At 39.8% G+C, this 19,630-nt stretch overlaps 1 protein-coding gene across 14 annotated transcripts in view; it reads right to left on the bottom strand.

The window, feature by feature from the left end:
* GRM7 (glutamate metabotropic receptor 7) overlaps positions 1–19,630 on the bottom strand; it is an 888,361-nt gene that overhangs the window by 103,562 nt on the left and 765,169 nt on the right. The gene's annotated exons all lie outside the window — the stretch shown is intronic.

Here is a 19,630-nt window from a genome sequence, read left to right on the forward strand (position 1 = left end):
ATACTGAATGACAGTGAAGAAATGGGGAGATGTAACACATTTAATACACACCATGTAGGATTGTCTTTGAGTTGTCTGGATGTTGGAGGTGAGGGAGACAGAGGTGGAAGGTTTTAAGTTTGGCTGTCAAGAGGGGGTCAGCAAATTAGGAAATACAGTGGAAAATAATAACAGGTCTGTGAGAGGGTGCTGGACATCCTAAATTAGAGGAAAACCTGGGAAGACAAGCACATTTTGGACACATATTCAACAGCTGGCAAAGCTGAGAAGCTCAGACCGAAAGCTTCTGGGAGACTCTACCAAATCATTAGCTGTCTATTCCCCTTGATTTCCCTTGACTTCCAATCCTTGACCGAGCCTTTAGATACAACTAATGCAGGGAGAACACAATAGTGGTGTCTTTGTTTCCACATTGTCTTCCTTGTGCTATGATCCCTGTTGATATTTTGATGACCCATCTTTCAAACTCTTCAGGGCAATGCAAATATTTCTTCTAAGAGCTTACCCTGAAATGGCCTTCCATCTGGATTATGGCAACAGTCCAAACTCATTGGCAACAGCATGCCAATTTTAGAAAAAAAATTGATATATCCAAACACTAGGTCCATTTTTCACTTAGAAAGAAAAGAGGTGATCTTACGGGAAGGCGTTGTTGCATTAGGGTGAGTGGGTGTGACTGACAGTAGGAATGTGGAGACCTTAGTGGGCATCCCACTTTTATTATCATCAAACTGGATCTTGAGCAATCTTTTACAGTCAATGATTTAGCTTCCTCTTTCATAAAAGGGGATACTGATGTCTTCCTTAGAGACTTATTTTGAGTATCAAGTAAATTAATTGATGTCAAAATGCATTACAAACTGTAAATTACTGAGTGAAATTGAATAGTGAGTATTCCATTTTATAATGATGCAGTCCTTATATGTTGTGGAGCTTCTACTTTATCATTGGATGCATTCCCAGGACATTTCAAAGACAGATTAATCTTTGCAAAGATTAATTTATGATTCTGGAACTTGACCTTACCCTCCCCTCAAACAGTGTGGGCCTATTAGAGGAAGTGTGGAAATAAATGAGGAAGAAGTAGATAATTGTTGAACTCAGAACCGATCATAACTCGTAACCCAGGAAGATTTTCTTTCTCCTGGATTCTTATCTGGTGCCTCAATTCTCTTGGATATGCCAGAGAGAAATTATAGAACTTTGCTCAAGGGAATACTCAGTCCCTGGACACTGCCATTCCTGTAATGGGCAAACACAGCTTACTGAGTCGGCTGAGAATGATGTCAGAATTGTCAGATCAGATTCTGTGACTGCTGCCTGTGACTAAAGCATGCCGAAGAGGCTCCTGTGGGAGAGGCTGCTTAGAAACACAGCCTGCCAGTCTGTGTCTTTGGACTTCACGGCTAATATTGCACTAGCTGTTGCTGTCATTCTTGCATCAAGTTCACATGCCTCAGTGACAGGGCAACACCACTGTTCAGGTTGACCGACCTGTCACTACAGCCAGTGGTCTGCCATGAGCATGTCCCCAGGTAGGTGTGTTTGTGTAAAATGCCTTCATGTTTCAAACAGGTGTGCTTCCTCTTTACCTAACAGGCGACAGGCTCCTACAAAGCCATGTTGGAGATAAATTCTGTAAACCAAATTTTATTTTTCCATTGATTTCTTCTGGAAATTTAGGAAGGCTTTGTGTCTGATGGATTTTTTAACAGAGGGTTGTGCCTGGCATCTCAGAATTGCTATCCGTCCTGAATGTCAACAAAAAAGTAATTTGTTCCTTTGACTCAATGGCTGGCTTACTGTGATTCATTCTTTGTAAGGAAACATACGTTCAAGCCACCTTCCAATACACATCTTTCAGGGGTTTGGATGCTGTTTAAAGTGAGCATGGTGGCTCATGTCTAAAGTCCCAACACTTTGTGAGGCCAACAAGGGAGGATCATTTGACCCCAGGAATTCAAGGTTACAGTGAGCTATGGTTGTGCCGCTGCACTCTAGCCTGGTGACAGTATGATACTTTGTCTCTAAAATTAAATAAGTAAATACAAAATAAAAGGGACATGTCTGCAAATTTTCTTCTTCCTAATTGCAGCATCTCCCCATGCATTTCTATCAACCACTCTTTTAAAAAAATGGGGCAAAAATTTAGAATGCCTCACATCATCTAGAGTATTCTCATGCCATGACCACGAAGTTAAAGGCTATTTCCATAATAAAGAGAAAAGACCATTTCAGGGTATGCTTTTGAGGAAATAATTGCATCTTATGGAAACCACTGTTAGTAAATAGAATGCCTGTATTTATAATTTGCCAGTAACCCTGACAGGTCTGCAACATGCGACGGGGCTCGTCATTTTGCCACCACGTAATGTTGAATCTTGGGCACTGAGAGCTTTGGGCATGATCAGTTAGGGCATGAGCTTTTTTTTTTCTAAAGAATCTGAACATTTCTGTCTTGAATGCCAGTGATCAATTACATTTTTAAAATAAAAATTCTTGAATAAGATTTATAGAAACCTGGTCTGGTGCGGTGGCTCACGCCTGTAATCCCAGCACTTTGGGAGGCTGAGACAGGCGGATCACAAGGTCAGGAGATCGAGACCATCCTGGCTAACATGGTGAAACTTCGTCTCTACTAAAAATACGAAAAAAAAAAAAAAAAATTAGCCAGGCGTGGTGGCGGGCGCCTGCAGTCCCAGCTACTCGAGAAGCTGAGGCAGGAGAATGGTGTGAACCCGGGAGGCGGAGCTTGCAGTGAGCAGAGATCATACCACTGCACTCCAGCCTGGGTGACAGAGCGAGACTCTGTCTCAAAAAAAAAAAAAAAAAGATTTATAGGAACCTGCATGGTCTATCTCCCAAGTCATTTTCCTGATGTAGACTAACAGAACTCTCATTACCTGACGCTTGGAATTTTTCTACCATGTTCTCATGGAATTATTCTCAATCAATGTTCTCGTAACTTTAGAGTGAACATGTACTCATTTTTCAAACAATGACACTGTGTGTCCAGACACCATTAGATTCTCAGGAAAATAAATAGGATGGAGTCCCTGTCTTCATTTAGTTGAAGTTCAGTTAGGGAAGATAACAAGAACAGTCATTGCTGCGTCTTCATTATCTCACAATGATTCAGGGAAAGCCTGAGACCTGGGAAGTGGGGTAAGAGAAGACATTACAAAGAAATTGAGGCTCAAGTTAAATCTTGAAAAATGAATAGAAGTTAGCCTAGTGGACACAGTTTAGGCAAAAGAAGAACAACCTTTAGTTAGAATTCACCATAAACCTATTTTAAAGAAATTTCTGTTCTAAAATTGGGTAGTTTTGATAAAATAACATATTTTCAAGTTGATGAATAATTTAGATGTGCTTTTTTGAAGCAAAGTAAATTAGCTTGTAAAGATTTGAAATGGCCAGCTGCAATGGTGCACACCTGTAATCTCAGTTCTTTTGGAGGCTGAAGCAGGAGGATTGCTTGAGGCCAAGAGTCTGACATAAGCCTGGGCAACATAGTGAGACCCTATCTGTAAAAAATATTCTAAAAAGTTAGCTGTCTGTGGTGGCATATGCCTGTAGTCCCAGATGCTCAGGAAGGTGAGGCAGGAAGATCACTTGAGTCCCCAAGTTTGAGGTTGCAGTGAACTATGATTATGCCACTGCACTCTAGCCTGGGCAACACAGCAAGACCTTGTCCCTAAAAAATAAAGTTAAAAAGATTTGCAGCCACATTGGCTTTGGTTCAGAGTAGTGTTTGATAGAGGACTGTGGGCATCAGATCAGTGGAACAACTCCCAATAAGGGTTGAAGCAATTATCTACTGAAGATACTACATGCAAAGGCAGCAGGGCAGACTATAGCTTTCAGTGGACAAATGCTGAATTTCATCTTAAACATGAATGACAATATCTTGAACAGTTAATTAAAGATGCCATTTTATTTAGGAGTTAGGTTGGTTTGACAACTCCATGCTTCAAAGTTCTTCATGAAAAGGACACAGTGTTGAACATCCCTCAAGTTCTGCCTGACTTCAGCCTAAGTGTTCTTTAGTCATAGGAGAGATTTAATCCACATTCATTTTCAAATCCACTTTTTGAGATTTTTCAAAGTCCCATCTACTCTCTGGTAGTTATTTCCTTAAAGTTAGAAGTTCCTGTTTTCTTCCTCTTACTTTTATTCCAGGAAACTTTAGCTGTGCTGTTCCAGATGGTAGCCACTAGCCACATGTTGCTGTTTAAGTTTAGATTTACATTGATTAAAATTAAGTACCTCATTCTTCAGCCCCACCAATCTCACTTCAAGTGCTCAATGCCCACATGAGGCTATGGCTGCTACCTGGGGCAATTCAGAGAACATTTCCATAATTGCAGAAAATTCTATTGGGCAGTGCTGATCTAAGTACCCCTGTGGTTAATACCACCTGTCCCCATATGTAAGAATAGGTTTTTGGTATCATTATTTGATGATCTTTGAGAAAGCCTTTATAGCCTCTATTGGCTTTTGTGGCTAAAATATTCAAAATCTGGCCAAAGTACCATAGTCTTGAAAGATCTGTGGATTTCTTTTTTCTTTTTTCTTTTTTTTTTTTTGAGATGGAGTCTCGCTCTGTCACCCAGGCTGGCGTGCAGTGGAGTGATCTCGGCTCACTGCAAGCTCTGCCTCCCAGGTTCGTGCCATTCTCCTGCCTCCCTCAGCCTCCCAAGTAGCTGAGACTACAGGTGCATGCTGCCGTGCCTGGCTAATTTTTTGTATTTTTAATAGAGACGGGGTTTCAACGTGTTAGCCAGGATGGTCTTAATCTCCTGACCTTGTGATCTGCCCACCTCGGCCTCCCAAAGTGCTGGGATTACAGATGTGAGCCACTGAGCCCGGCTTTTTTTTTTTTTTTTGGAAAAAAAGTGCAAAGTTGGATTTCCATCATTCCTACCCTTAGTGGAAATTTGACAGTGTGTTTAATGGTGTATGCTTTTAGTTTTCAATGGGAAAAACACTTGTCGATGTTTTTGTTGCTGTTTGTTCAAGAAATAGGTTCCTAATTGAGCTAGAAAAGAATGAGATGATATGTGACAATTTAGTTGATCAACAAGCAGTTGGTTGGGGTAAATAGATGAGGAGTTTTGGCAAACTACTTGCTTTAGCTAACTTTACTAGGATAATATTAGTTATACAGTTCTGAGCTCAAACCCAGTTTTGAATTACTTTATCAGCCAAGTCATCCAAGCATAATTCTGAGCATGGAAAGAAGGGAAGCAGGAAATGGACATTTGGACGAAATACCATGTGCTAAGCACAATGTTAGAATTTCCACATATGGGATTTTATTCCAGATGAAATGAGATCTACAATGCTTTTTGAATACTAAATTAATAGAAGCATGTTGTGAACAAAAGGCAAGCATAACACACAAGATAAATTGGGATATTTCCTCTTAAACTGCTGAACAATGTCTGTTGCTATTTGTACACCCCAAGGTCAAGGATTAGAATGCTGCTAATTAAGAAAAAGCTCTATTTATTGGGATGTAATTAAGTTAATGAAAATGAGAAGTAACCATAGAAGAAAAAAATTAAAAGATCAGCTTGAATGGGTCTTGTTGATAAATCTGGCAGTACATACAAAGAAATTAAGTAATAGTAATGCATTGTGGGGAATGAACATCAATGATCACTTTGGAAATTTTTGTTAGAATCTTCTAATAGGCTATTGTTCATAGCAGACAAAATGGAACCAGTTTGGCTTGGAATTAGAAGCTTCAGGAGTAGTGGAGGATGGAAGGGCTTCAGTATTTAGGGCTACCCTAATTCCAGTTTCATTCCTCCCTCTTCCTAAACACCCCTCCTTGTCCATACACACCCTGCTATGCACACCAGCCCCACTGGGCTTCTTACAGTCCCAGTTTGTTCTTCTCACTCCTATTTTCCTCTTTTGCAGCACTGTATGTTAATGGTTAAGACCCAGACTGTGGGAAAAAAGTTCCTAATTTCAAACTCCAGCTCCATCACTTGCTAGCTATGTGTTTCGGGACAAGTTACTAAACTTCTCTAGTTCCTCAGCTTCATTGCTATAAAGTGAGGATAATAATACCTACCTCATTATGAGCACGGAATGAGTTAGTATCATGACTAGTTCCTGGCACATGGTAAGTGCCTTAAGAGTGTCTACCACTCTTAATTTGTGGCAGCATCTGCCCACAAATTCACATTTTCGTCCTGTGATGATTATAAGAATGTATGTCTCCTCTACCCTTGCACTGGCCCAGGCCATTTGTAGAGTTGTATACCCATTGCATCCCAGCACCAAATATGTAACTTTTTCATAGTAAGCATCAATCCACATTTGTGGATCAATGATTGCTTCGGACAAATTTCATTTAGATTCTGTTTCTATCAAAAATATAATCATGTTTTCTTTTATGGCTCTTTAAAGCTGGCCATCAACACTATAGATTATATTAAGAAGTAAAATTATTCCTTTGAATGGATTCTTTGCTCTATGACTACTTTTTAAAGATGCACTGAAATCTTTTTTTAATGTTTAAAATAATTAAATGCAAATTTTCATTGCAAAGCCCAGCTGGGAAATAGATTGTAGGATGACAGTGCTCAGGAAGACATAAAACGTGATATTTACATGTAAAAAGTTCATGCTATTGTTATGGATAAAAACAATTAAAATAACTATATTCATAACTATCATTTTAGGGATTTGCTCCCATCATTACAATAAGGCTTCACTTAATTATCTCAGCCTTCCTTAATCCATGTGTAATACATTCTATTTTGATCTTCATTTTACAGATTGAAAAACAGCCCCAAAGCAATATTCAGATGGCTCTTATCACTTTGCCGCTTTGATTTTGTACCATCAGCATTTCCTTTTAAATAACAGTATTTAAGATTAGATTTTGCTGCACATTAATTTTCCCATATTGATGGGGCTCTTCAACATTATCCTTTATTCCTTTACTTTTTATGTTCCCCTATGAGTCCTTAGTACATACGCAAACATGCAAAGTGCCATCACACAACAGACTGAGAATAATAACGGCTACTCATGACCACTCCATTCCATTCTCACCAATATATTCTCTATACCACGGGGTAAAGTAAGTCAAGTCATGTATCTTCCTTGCTTGAAATTGTTCAGTGCCTTCCCACCATGCTTATGATAAAATCCACACTCCCTATGACAGTTTCTAAGGCCCTGCATGATATGATCTTCACCTGCCTCTAGCACCTCCACTTACACAGGCCTGCATTACTTTCCTGAGTGGATCAAACTCTGTCCTCCTGCAGGGCCTGTGTACTGTTCTTTCTTTGTTCTGGAACACTCCCATATTCAGTTATCTTCCCTTAGGCCTCCTGGTAAATATCATCCCCTTAAAGAGATTATTTCTAACCACTTAATGTAAATTAGTTCCATTCTCTGACTCTCTCACCTATTTTCTTGTTTGTTTCCCTAGTGACACTTGTTATAAGTTACAGATACACACACAGACACACACATTCTGTTTGTTAGTTTCTCTATATTATAGCCTAGCTCAAGTCAGGGCAATTTTGACCCTACTCGCACCCTGGGGAACATTTGGCAAAGCCTGGAGGCATTTTTAGTTGTCACACCTGGGAAATGGGGGTTGCTACTAGCATCTAGTGGGTAAAGACCTGGGATGTTGTTATATGTCCTACAATGCACAGGACAGTTCTCCTTCCCTCCCGTGAATTATCTGGAGCAAAATGTCAGTAGTGCAAAAAAGTTGAAAAAGCCTTGTTTATTCCACCACTTCCACCATTATACTTAAAGCTTCATGAAGGCAAGTCTCTTCACTGGTTCCTTAAACAGCGTGATTCCAGAACCTAGAAAAAAGTCTACTGAATGAATGAGTGAATGGGATAAAGGAGGAAAAATAAAGGATCTCTAGGGGTCTTGGAGTCCACCATGGCTTCCACTTCCCTGTGGTGGTCTCTGTAGAAATACACATCCTTCTGTGCGGCTCCTGAATACTCCCCACTGCCAGGCTACTTCTACCTGAGGCACCAGGTGTTCCTCTGTTGGAATCTTTATCTTTTACAAAGATTTGCAGCAGAAACAGGCTTCCCCTGAAGTGAAACCGCAGGGCATAAAGAGAAAGTACAAAGAGCCCAGCTGGCTGGCTGCCCACTGGTGGTCTGGAGCAGCAGTGTCACTGGAAGGGTGATTGTACTCCTGCTGTCTGGTCCCCACAGCTGAAATGACAAATGTTCTGTGACCCTGCGGCCAGAGTGTTTGGCAAGCAGTCTGCTAGGAATCAGAACACAGATCCAGAGAGGACTGAAGTGATTGCTTCACAGTAATTTTCTTTTGTTAACATCCAAGGGTTACAGTGATAATTATAGTTGGCACTTTTAAAAAGGTCACATCAACATACAAAAAACTCATCCTGTATTCATTGGGTTTAACACTTAACAGCAATGCAGCTTATCAGACAGAAATTTAAACTATGTAACACCCACCAAATGCCTCTGAATACTGACTAATGCTCATTGTGTACCTACTTCCTGGGGGTCAACAGTTTTCTCCCAAATCCTTTTGTCTATGATCTAGGGAAGTGTGTCACATGCTTAACTGTTTTTGAGACAGTGTCATGCTTGGAGATTACTTGGCTTTGCTGATAACGTTAAATGCTCTCATTGGAAACAGGCAGGATGACGTCACCTTCTAATGGATCCTCAGGACAAGCCAAACCTGTCTTCCCCATTCCAAGTGATTTCCAAAAGCCCAAGTGAGAGAAAACCTTTTGGGGTAGTAGCAGTTTCTTTTTCCTTGTTATATTTCCTCTGATCAAGGAAGAGGTGAGTCTGGCAGGGCTGGCAACATAGGGGTTAAGCTCAACAGAGATACAGGTCACCACTGACACCTGAGTTGACAATCACAGTCATTTGTACATTTGCACAACATTGTTGCCAGGTGTTGAAAATACTGTGACAGCTGGGATGATTCTTTTGTCATGCTTGTTTGTGTGTAATCAGACATCTCAGGGAAGATTACTGAGCTTAATAGAATGGGTAGAAATTCTTCTTCTCCTATCCTATGATCTGTCTCCTAAGGGGGCCTTATTTCATGAGTACCACCCCCCCGCAACACCCCCAGCCCAAATTATTTAACCTTGAGCTTGGAAATCATTCTTGTCATCTGAAGTTTTAATAAAAAATATATGCAGAGTATCAAACTTAAGTATGGCCGTGTGCCTCAGGCTAAATTTTAGATGTCGGATTTTACCAACAATGTAACTTGCTTTAAATACCACCTCATTTCCAACTCTGAAGAGAGTCTAGTGATTAATTCAAATTAAACTACTCCAAAGCCAAAGTGGTATGTGTTACGAAACACGAAAGCAAGCTGGCTGAAAAATTTTAATTTTCCCTACTTATTAGCTATCTGTTCTGGGAATAAATCGAAGGTGCTAATTTCCTGGGTTTCAAATCTATTTTTAAATGTACTAGGCTGAGAGATTTAAAAAAAAAAATTGGAATGTAAAACAACTTTCTTATCTTTGAAGCAAAGTTAAGAAACTTGGTCACATTTTCAGAATTGTGTTTGCTTTTAAGATACTGTGTTCCAGTTTAGATGGCAAGCTCTGGCTACCTGGTCCATATGATACTTAGCATAAGGCAGTGCTTAAAGCTTTGTATCAAATTGCTATGGATGAAATTGTCCCCACACCATTTGTATGTGGCAGGCCCAACCCCCAAATGCAAATATATTTGAACACAGAGCCTATAAGGGGATAAATGGGATCAAAAGGGTAGGACCCTGATCCAATATGGCTGGTGTCCATATAAGAAGAGGAGGAGATACCAGAGTGCCCTCTCTTTCTGCACTGGGGAAAGGTCATGTGAGGACATAGTGAGAAGGCAGCTATTTGCAAGCCAGGAGGAGAGTCCTCACCAGAAACCAACCCTGCTGGCATCCTGATTTAGTGGAAGAAAAAAAAATGCCTACTGTTTAAGCCATCCAGTCTGTGATATTTTGCTATGTCAGCCTGAGCTGACTAATATACAACTCTACCTACCTCTTTGCTTTGGTTATATAGTACTGTCTATTACAGTAAAATCTCATGTATATGATCATTTTCTTGGGCAATTTAATCTATCAGGAAAACCTGATATTAAATGATGAAGACAGCTATCCCAAAGCCCATGCATTTTAAGCTGTAGCAGTCAAGTTATCTCCTTTTTTTTAACAGAGCCTTCATAATAATATTACCTGCTAGGCTATTATAATTATTGTGCCTTTTCTAGATTATTGCAAAGTCTGAGGATGGGCTAGGTAGATTTGCAATATGTATCCTCATGCCTACTCTAACCAGGACAGTAGTAGAGGGTGAACAAAACAATGAATACCACCTAAGGCCAGTGATCTACAGGGCCAATTGTGATGCATGGCTAAGCAGTCATTGTGCGGTGTTACCTCTGCATTTTCCTGGAGGTGAGCAATCTTATGTTCAAATACCAATACGGCTGCCGAGACTTGGGCCAAGTGCTGGGAGCTCACTAGCATTGCTATCACTTCTTTTTTTTTTTTATTTTTTATTTTTTATTTTTTATTTTTTTTATTTTTTATTTTATTTGTTTTTAATTTATTTGTTATTATTATACTTTAAGTTCTAGGGTACATGTGCATAACGTGCAGGTTTGTTACATATGTATACTTGTGCCATGTTGGTGTGCTGCACCCATCAACTCGTCATTTACATCAGGTATAACTCCCAATGCAATCCCTCCCCCCTCCCCCCTCCCCATGATAGGCCCCGGTGTGTGATGTTCCACTTCTTATCCTTCCACTGCAAATAGCGCCCCTCTCTCAACTCTCACTTATTCTTGGAGATGACTCTCAAATGCCTTGTCCTCTAGGCAGGCTTTTTGAACTCCCAAACCTGAGTTAGACATAGAATTATTGAATTGGAAGTAACCTTAGGGATTTCTGGCCGAAATGCATATTATTTTACAATGAAGAAACAAAGGTAAGTGATGATGTTGGCAATATAATATAGAACCAGGACTCACAGTTCAACATGTTCTTTCTCTTAATACATTGACATATTTACATCCAAAACAGTTTTAAATATGTAGCTGAGAGAAGGCAGGAGATTAGTTTGCAATGATTACTAAGTAAGTTCCAGGCACTGAGGATACAGAGATGAATGAGAAATGGTTCCAGTTCTTTCTGAAGTCGTGACCTGGGCAAACTGAAATATAACGGAGGCTGTTAGAACAAAGATTTTACCTGAGGACAGTGCTGCATTCCCCAGGTTGGGCACAGAGTAGGCCCTCAGGAAAAGTGTGTCAAATCAATTAGCTACTGTTAATAACATAATTAAAGTGTGTGTTACCTATTTTAAGTAGAAGAAAAGAAGACTCTAAATATCTTTATTTCTAAGAAAAAAAATGCCTCAAGTTTTTTAACGATTTTGAGAGCTGTGCTTTGAAGTTCAAAGTAAATGGTAAATATATTTTGTGTGTGATGAGGAAAGGGGCACTACTTTGCACGGGTGGCAGGGGGTGGAGCGTCACAGGCTGATTTGTCTCTCATACAATTCATATGTTGAAGTCCTAACCCCTAGTACTTCACCAGAATGCCATTGTATTTGGTGACTGAAACTTTTAAAAGATAATTGAGTTAAAGTTACTAGGGTTGGCCCTCATCTAATATAACTGGTAGCCTTATAAAAAGAAATTTGAACGCAGATACACATAGGAGAAAGACCATGTAAAAACACAGGTGGAGGCAGCCATCTTCAAGCCAAGAAGAGAAGGCTCAGAAGTAACCAATTCTGTTCACACCTATATCTCAGACTTCCAGCTTCCAGAACTGTGAGCAAATAAATTTCTGTTGTTTACACCACCCAGTTCATAATACTTTGTGAAGGCAGCCCTAGCAAACTAATATAATAAGGAAAATATACTTTGAGATTAAAGTTCAAGTGTTTTTCCAGTGAACTACAATAAGCTTTCAATTCTGGCTAGTTGAGAGTTCATGGTTTTAACACCATGTGAATGTCTGTCATGCTGACCTTTTTGCACCTACAAAGGAAAATGTCTTACCATTTTCGAGGAATATGAAATGTTACTATTTTATATAAGAATCATTATTTCCGAAAATATCTAACTTTAATAAGCTAATGAGAACCTCTGAAACAGGGGACATGATCTCTGTTCTACATCTGCAGATAGATAGAGTGCCAATTTGTACTCCAGGTAACATTTTTGAGATTAATTTGCCACCTAAGGCATGAGTGTGATCTCAAACATGTGCTGATCAATAAGAGGAGAAATAAAAATCACGAAGTTTCTTCTTGTTTTTGTATTTGTAAACTTAAAAAGTTACAGAATTTGTAAAAAACTTAAAAATTTGTTTTAAAAAAAAAGTGACTTAAAAAACACATTGCTTTATAGTTCGTCCAATCTCTGTTTGCATTTTATTTGGTTTGGACCACAATATTTTGAGTTGGAAGGAAGAATTTCCAGTGTATAGATATGGAAGCCGAGACCCAAAGCTCAACAGCCTGATTATGACTGAATTAAGGCTTCAGTCCAGTGATATTTCTTTTCTACCCAACAATCAGCCCTTTTAAGGTGGCCAAAAGAAGACAATGTAGTCATTATGTAAATGCTTCTAGAACATGAAGAAAAAAAAAAAGAGGTGCTCATGTAGGCTTTTGGACCTGGGCTAATGCAAACATTAATAATGTTCGGTCTTTGACATAACAAAATATTTGATCTTTTTAATGGGTTGAATTGTGTTGCCCCAAATTCCTGTGTTAAAGTCCTAACCCCTCGTGCTGCAGAATGTGACCTTATTTATAAATAGGGTCAGTGACTACGTAATTAGTTAAAATGAGATGATTAGGGTGAGCCTCTAATCCAATATGGCTAGTATCTTTATACAAAGGAAAAATTTGGACACACACAGAAGGATCACCACTATGTGAAGGCAGATGATAGAGTCATGCTTTTCATAAGAAACACCAAGCATTGCTGTCTGCAGCTAGGCAGAGGCATGGCGCATGCTCTTTTTCACAGCTCTCAGAAGGAGCCAACCCTGCTGACACCTGGATTTCAGACTTCCAGCTTCCAGAACTGTGAGACAATACATTTCTGTTGTTTATACCACCCAGTTTGTGGTATTTTGCCACAGTAGCCCTAGCAAATGAATACAGTCTTTACAAAGGATGCCCACATGGTGATTTCAGAGCCGACAGAGAATTGTCCAGCCTGTGACTGAGTAACTCTAGCTGCCTTCCGGACATTTCATGTTAGAAAGTTTAATGTATCTACTTACTCCATAGAACTGCTATTTCTAGAATGGTTAGCTTCTACCCAGTAGCAATTAGTGAGTCACATTGTCAAAGTGAGAGTCTGGGAAGGAGGAATGAGGGCTCAGGCTGGATGACCCTCAGAGTAGGAAGTGCTGCCTGCAGGAACCAGTTCCTGATATACTGTCTTTACCTTTTGCAGTCTGATCTCTGGACATACTAATGTGCTAAGACAGCTCCCAGAAAAATGGCTCTCTCATGCCTAAGAACATGCTTTCCATGTTTTTGAAACAGTTCCTTTCTCAGCTATAAGGACAATCTGTAACTTGAATGTTTTCTCCTTTCTTGGCTCAATTGTTGTTCTCTTTTAACTCTAAGTCCTTTCTCACCCTTTTCTTTACTTTCTCCCTTTGCTGATCTCTTCAGCAAAATGGCTTGATACAAATGCCCCTCTCCAGCCATGGTCTCTCTTTAGAAGTCCTACCTTTGAACTGCACATGATACTTTTCTACTTGGATATCTCATCATCACTGCAACCTGCACTTATAAAGCCAGGCTGTGCAGAAGTCAGAGCAGAAGCAGACAAGGAATATTTTTCTGTCCCTGATTCTTTTTAAAATTTATTTATTTTAGAGAGGTCTTGCTCTGTCATCCAGGCTAGAATGTGATAGCACCATCATAGCTTACTGCAGCTTCAAATTCGTGGGCTCAAAGGATCCTCCTACCTCAGCCTCCCACCTAGCTAGGATTACAGATGTGTGCCACCATGCCCAGGCAATGTCCCTGTTTTTTGACCTCATGAGTTGGGCAATTCTTAGCAAACCACTTCTGAGACTCAATTTTCCCATCTATGAATAAGCAAATAGTGTATAAGGGCTCGTAAAATTTTTTCATTAGAAAAATATATCCCCTGTACGAGTTGCTTGCTTTTTGTTAGCATTTCACCATTTTTTCTTGCCCTCTAGAGTGTGAACTTTAAATTCTTCCCATTCCTGCTTCCTCAAGCGAATCTTGTTTGTTACTGCTTTGAAAGGCCCTTTGCATGCATTGGACTCAACATTCCAAATGCACCACGGCATTGCTGGCCTTACTACAATATGACAGCTACCAGAGGTTTCTAAAGAGTTTCTTTACTTGATTCCATTGCCAGCGATCTAAGGGGCCAGTTGTGATACACAGCTAAACAGTCATTGCATAGTATGAATATTGCCTCTGCATTTTCCTGGAGGTGAGAAGTCTTGGATTCAAATACCAACATGGCTAGTGAGACCTGGGCCAAGTTCTGGAAGCACATTAGCATTGCTATCACTTCTTATCCTTCTACTGCCAACAGTGCCCCTCTCCCAACTCTCACTTATTCTTGGAGATGACTCTCAAATGTCTTCTTCTCCAGGAAGGCTTGATATGTGTAAATAGCTCTTTCTAAAGCTTTGCTTTCCTTTCCTGCTCAAATCCTCCTAATGTTCCCAACCATGTGAAGTCTAACCTTTGAAAAGACAAAAAGGAACAGCCAGAAGTCGGAAGATTAACACTAATCTCACCTACAGTAAGATTTCTAAGATAAACTAATGTTTATTGAACCCCTAAGATGCTTCATACCCTAATTTAGGCACTTCCCATATATTATTAAATTTTCATAACAACTCGGAGATGGTAGATTTAATCAGAGTTATGACAGAAAATTATGATAACTAAATTGGTAGAATTCATAAACTGTTCTAGCATGTACCATTACATTACAATTTTGTAGTGTCTGGGAAGTGTTGTACATCCTGGAAACAATATATGGGTTTTTTAAAGTATTGGAAATTCCTGTATTATCAGGTACTTGATTATTTATATCTGTGTATAATTACGTAGCTAATGCAAAGTTAAATGTAAATGACCTGTAGTTTTGGAGTTTCTCAGTATGTTAGAGGTGCAATTATGGTTTTCTCTGTAGAATCCTGCTTTAAATCCTTAACCTCTGATGTCCACATGGCATCCCTCATGCCAAGATAGCATCTTTTTGGAGAGGCCTTCCCAACTCCATGTACGACACTGTAACCACCCCACTCTGATCCTCCAACCTGGTTTATTTTTCTTCAGAATAGTCATCATCAGCTTACCTTCTACATCATTTTCTGAATGTAACCTCTAAGACTATCGACTTTGGTTAATTTCTATATCTAATTCTCAAAACAACCTTATCAGATAGAAATTAGTTCCTCTCTATTATAGAGGGCCTACGTTCAAAGGGTTTTAGTGACTTGTGCCAAGAGTCTAAGCTCAGTCTGATAAACTAGGCCACAGATGCTCATCCACTGTACCATCTAACACTTTGAAAAGTCAACAGGCTCTCCTCTCCGTAATGCTAGCCAGGTTCTTGACTGGAGCTGCACATACCCACCTAGGAAATTCTGTACATTGCCCTTCTAGGTCATGAGATTTCCCCTTCTTTTCTCTGTGAATAAACTCCTGTCCATCTTGTAGGACCCTCAGTTCTATTGGGACTTGTGGATTATGTATGTTATTCTATCATAGATACTGTACTGTATGTAATAGTTTCACTAGTGCACATCTGATTGTGCTGGCAAGTTGATAACTAACACCTTGAGGGCTGAACTCCCATGTCATGCTTGGTGTCCCCTCCCATGCATGTCCCGGGTGTAGGAGATGCTTCAGGACAGATGGTTGGCCTGATCTGTAGTCAGCCACGTGAGCAGGTTGAGCTCATCAGACAGATTCACTGGTCTCAGAGTCAAACTTCATTGCTTCATTGTGTGCATTTAGTAAACGTGAATTTGGTGCCATTCAGCTTAAATGAGTTCTGATTCAATTTCACTTTGGCCTAGCTTTATTAAAATTTTGCTAGAGGGATTATAAGACAGCAACTGAATAAATTGCAATATTTTGTTTGTAGTTAAAAATTTAAGATACATGAAGCAGAGTTCATTCTCCAAAATCTTCAATGAAAAGACATTGGATTGGTAGAAGAAATTACTTATGAGAACCAGCAGCCTCTGTCCCTCCTTAATTCTGCACACTGGTCTCCTTCATTCCTTCCATGGCTGCATCATCCTTCAGGGCAGAGCCTCGAACAAATCATTACCTCTACTTCTCGTGTGTGCCTTTATAACATGTCAACTTAGCTAGGCTGAATTATATTTCCCAGATTTCCCTTCCCTGGATGTTTCCAGTTAAGGTAGATCACGAGAAAGACTGCTACATGGCATTTGGAGAGCAAGAGTGAAGCATTCACCATTTCTTAGTTGATGCCCATAGTTACCTTATCTTTTGGGCCTGCAACCCCACCCCCCTTTCCCCTGGAACCTCCTTCAGCTTCTTTGACTTACAGGCAGCAGGGTGTGTGATTAGCACCATGACATATCATCAAGGTCAGAGGAAATAACATGGACACGGGTTTCAGTCTGCCCTCATGGACTCTGGTTTGTCCATGCTCTCTTTCACTTTACATCCCTCTTCTAAACTTCACTGGCTGACTTGTGGGCTTCAAGTTCCAGTGTCAGACACCAAGGCAGCCTTACACATACTGTTTAACCAGTTCCTGCAACCACCTACAGGTTCTGCCTCCCTTACTGAACCCTGGCTAAGCCTTCTTTGGGATTTCAGCTCCATCCCTGTTTGAAAGTATGTCAATTCCACCCTATTCTCTACGCCACAGTGTCACATGCCTCTCCTTTATGGCACTTAACACAGTTGCAATTTTCTATTTGTGGGATTATATAAAGAGCAGCTGTCTCCCTCATCTGACTACAGCTTCTTGAAATGAGGGCCATGTCTATTTCACCCAGCATTGTAGCCTTCCCACGTGATAATACGTCCAACTGACATCTGTAAAGTGTTTGAAAGAAAAGGCATCACGACATAGAGACAATATGAAGGGAAGGCTCAGGACTGGAGTTTTGCTCACCTTAATATCCCATGTGCCTACCACAGAGTGGGTGCTTAATGCAAAAGTCTGTTGAATGACTGAACAAACTGACACATCTAATATCCACCCCTTGCTCTTTACAAACTCTGGTCTGCAGCTTTTGGGACAGAAATAGCCCTGGCATGGTGATTTGGGTAAATCATTTTGCCTTTCCAAGTCTCAGCTCCGTCATCTGAAAAATTGAGCCCATGACATCTTTTTTCCCAGGACTGCGAATGCTGAGAGATAATGGATGTAGACGTACACTTATAAAGTCTGATGAGGATAGAGTTGTTGTTCTAGCATTTGCCCAGATTCATAAGTTGAATTTAACAACCCCACCTTCGTTTATCTCAATCCAATCTATCATATTCTTGCTACTCTTGATGTAAAGCCCACCCAGCTTTCAATGATGTCAAAACATAGCTGGCTGCCACAGTTATGCCTGTGTCAGCTTTTTCCATTATAAACTCCTATTTTCAGGAACTCAGTGTGTTAGTGGCAACTCTGTGGTTTCATCATTTTCTGTAATTGCTGTGAGCTACCACCTCCCTCCATGTGAAATTTCATATATTTTACTGGTCATAGCAACAACAAAAAACATGTCGCTTTGATCAGTGCTGTTGTATTTCATTTGAGGATGCATCTTAAAAATAAATTATAAAATAGTTCTGTAACCAGATATGGGTAAGAAAGATATGTTTAGGATGCACAAGCATTTCAGCTCCTTCGTGCGTCCGCTCCCCCAGCTGACAGGACTAATGCAATTCACATTTTACAGGTGCATTCCGGTAGATGCTAATTTCATCCACACTTCTTTTGGCAGAGTCCACGTTTGTGTTTAATTCACTAAATGACTTGAGCCATCCAATTCTTGTTGCTACGAATGTATCACAATTAGTGCAAACGGTAGCCATGGAAACCATTGGCTTCATCATAATTCCTAAAACAAGGATGGCTTACTTCTGAGCCCATGAAATTCTCGACTCTCCATAGCATACATTTACGGTTATTGCTAAATTGGGATTTGGTCACTTTGGAATGTAATACGTAGCTCCTCATTTCAAACAAATGTCATTATAAGGAGTCTGCCATTTCACTAATGTTTGCCAAGTTCCAATCATTCCCATATCCCTGGTAGTTATGTTCAATTAGGGAGATATTGCAGTCTATAAAAATAGGTATGAATTCATGTGGGGTGGGAAATGCATCCCATTTCTACAGTATAAAAAGGAGGAGATGAAAATCTGTGTTGGGTTAAGACTATGACAACCTGGAAATTAATTATTCACCCCCTCCTCTATGACAGGCTTTTCTCACCACTCTCCTGTGGCAAGAATATTAGTTAGGTTGGTGCAAAAGTAACTGTAGTTTTTACCATCACCAGGATCTGCTCCACCACTGGGAAAAAGAGGTACACTATTGAAATTCTGGACAAGGCTGCTCTAGCATAACAGGCAAGAAGATGGAGTTTGGTGCTCCCAAATAAGAGTTGCTAATGGTAGTTTACAATTTGAGTCATTTTAGAGCAATTTCTGTACTCTATAACCAGACATAAAAATGAAGAGAAAAGTAACACAGGCCACATCTCTACCAGCATATAAAAGTCATTTTGGAAATAAAGCCACACATGTGTATTTATCTATACCACATATATAATATTGGTTCTGGGCCCAAGTGCCGCACTGCCTGGTATGGTGTAACTATAAATTAAGACTGCTTCAAATGAGGACTGCCGTTCTTCTCATTTCACTCTCCTCAGTGTAGCTCTCTTTCTGAAAGTAATATAGCTATGGCTATAAGTCATAATTCACCAAGACATTCACTTAATATTTAATCTTTCTAAAATCCTAAAACATAACTCTCTTTCCCCAACATAAATTGTATTTAGTTGAGCAAATAGATAAAATTCTTATTTTATTTGTCAGATAAAATAGTGAACATTCCATTAAATTCCAGATAAACAATGGATGAATTTTCAGTATAAGTGTGCCCACAAATAGTGCATATTTCACACTAAAACATCCTTTATAGTTTTATTTGCTAAATCTGGCAATGCTGGAAGCAAAATTTTTGTTCAGATAATGTTTCTTTCAGTCCTGAAATACTGCTAATGAGTCTTAATCTTCTTTCTTATCTTCTAATTCTTCATACGACTGGTGAATACTCAGCGCTACCCAGAGGCCAGGCAAGTAAGCACATGGACAGTTAGACTTGGTAGGAAAGTCTAAGGAGTGGTCAGGATTTTTGGTCTATATTCAGTTCACAGACCGTCACTTCTAAAATAAGGCAAAGGCAGAATTTTAAGAAAAATGTCATTGGACTGTAGAAGTATTTTGCCAAGAGCTCTCTCAGTCATCATGCCGAATTAAGGCCAGATCCGATGACTACTGAGAAAGGTGAACTTAGAATAGAAGACACAAAAG

The sequence above is a fragment of the Papio anubis genome, chromosome 2, assembly GCF_008728515.1.
Source record: "Papio anubis isolate 15944 chromosome 2, Panubis1.0, whole genome shotgun sequence".
Classification (NCBI taxonomy): Eukaryota; Metazoa; Chordata; class Mammalia; order Primates; family Cercopithecidae; genus Papio; species Papio anubis.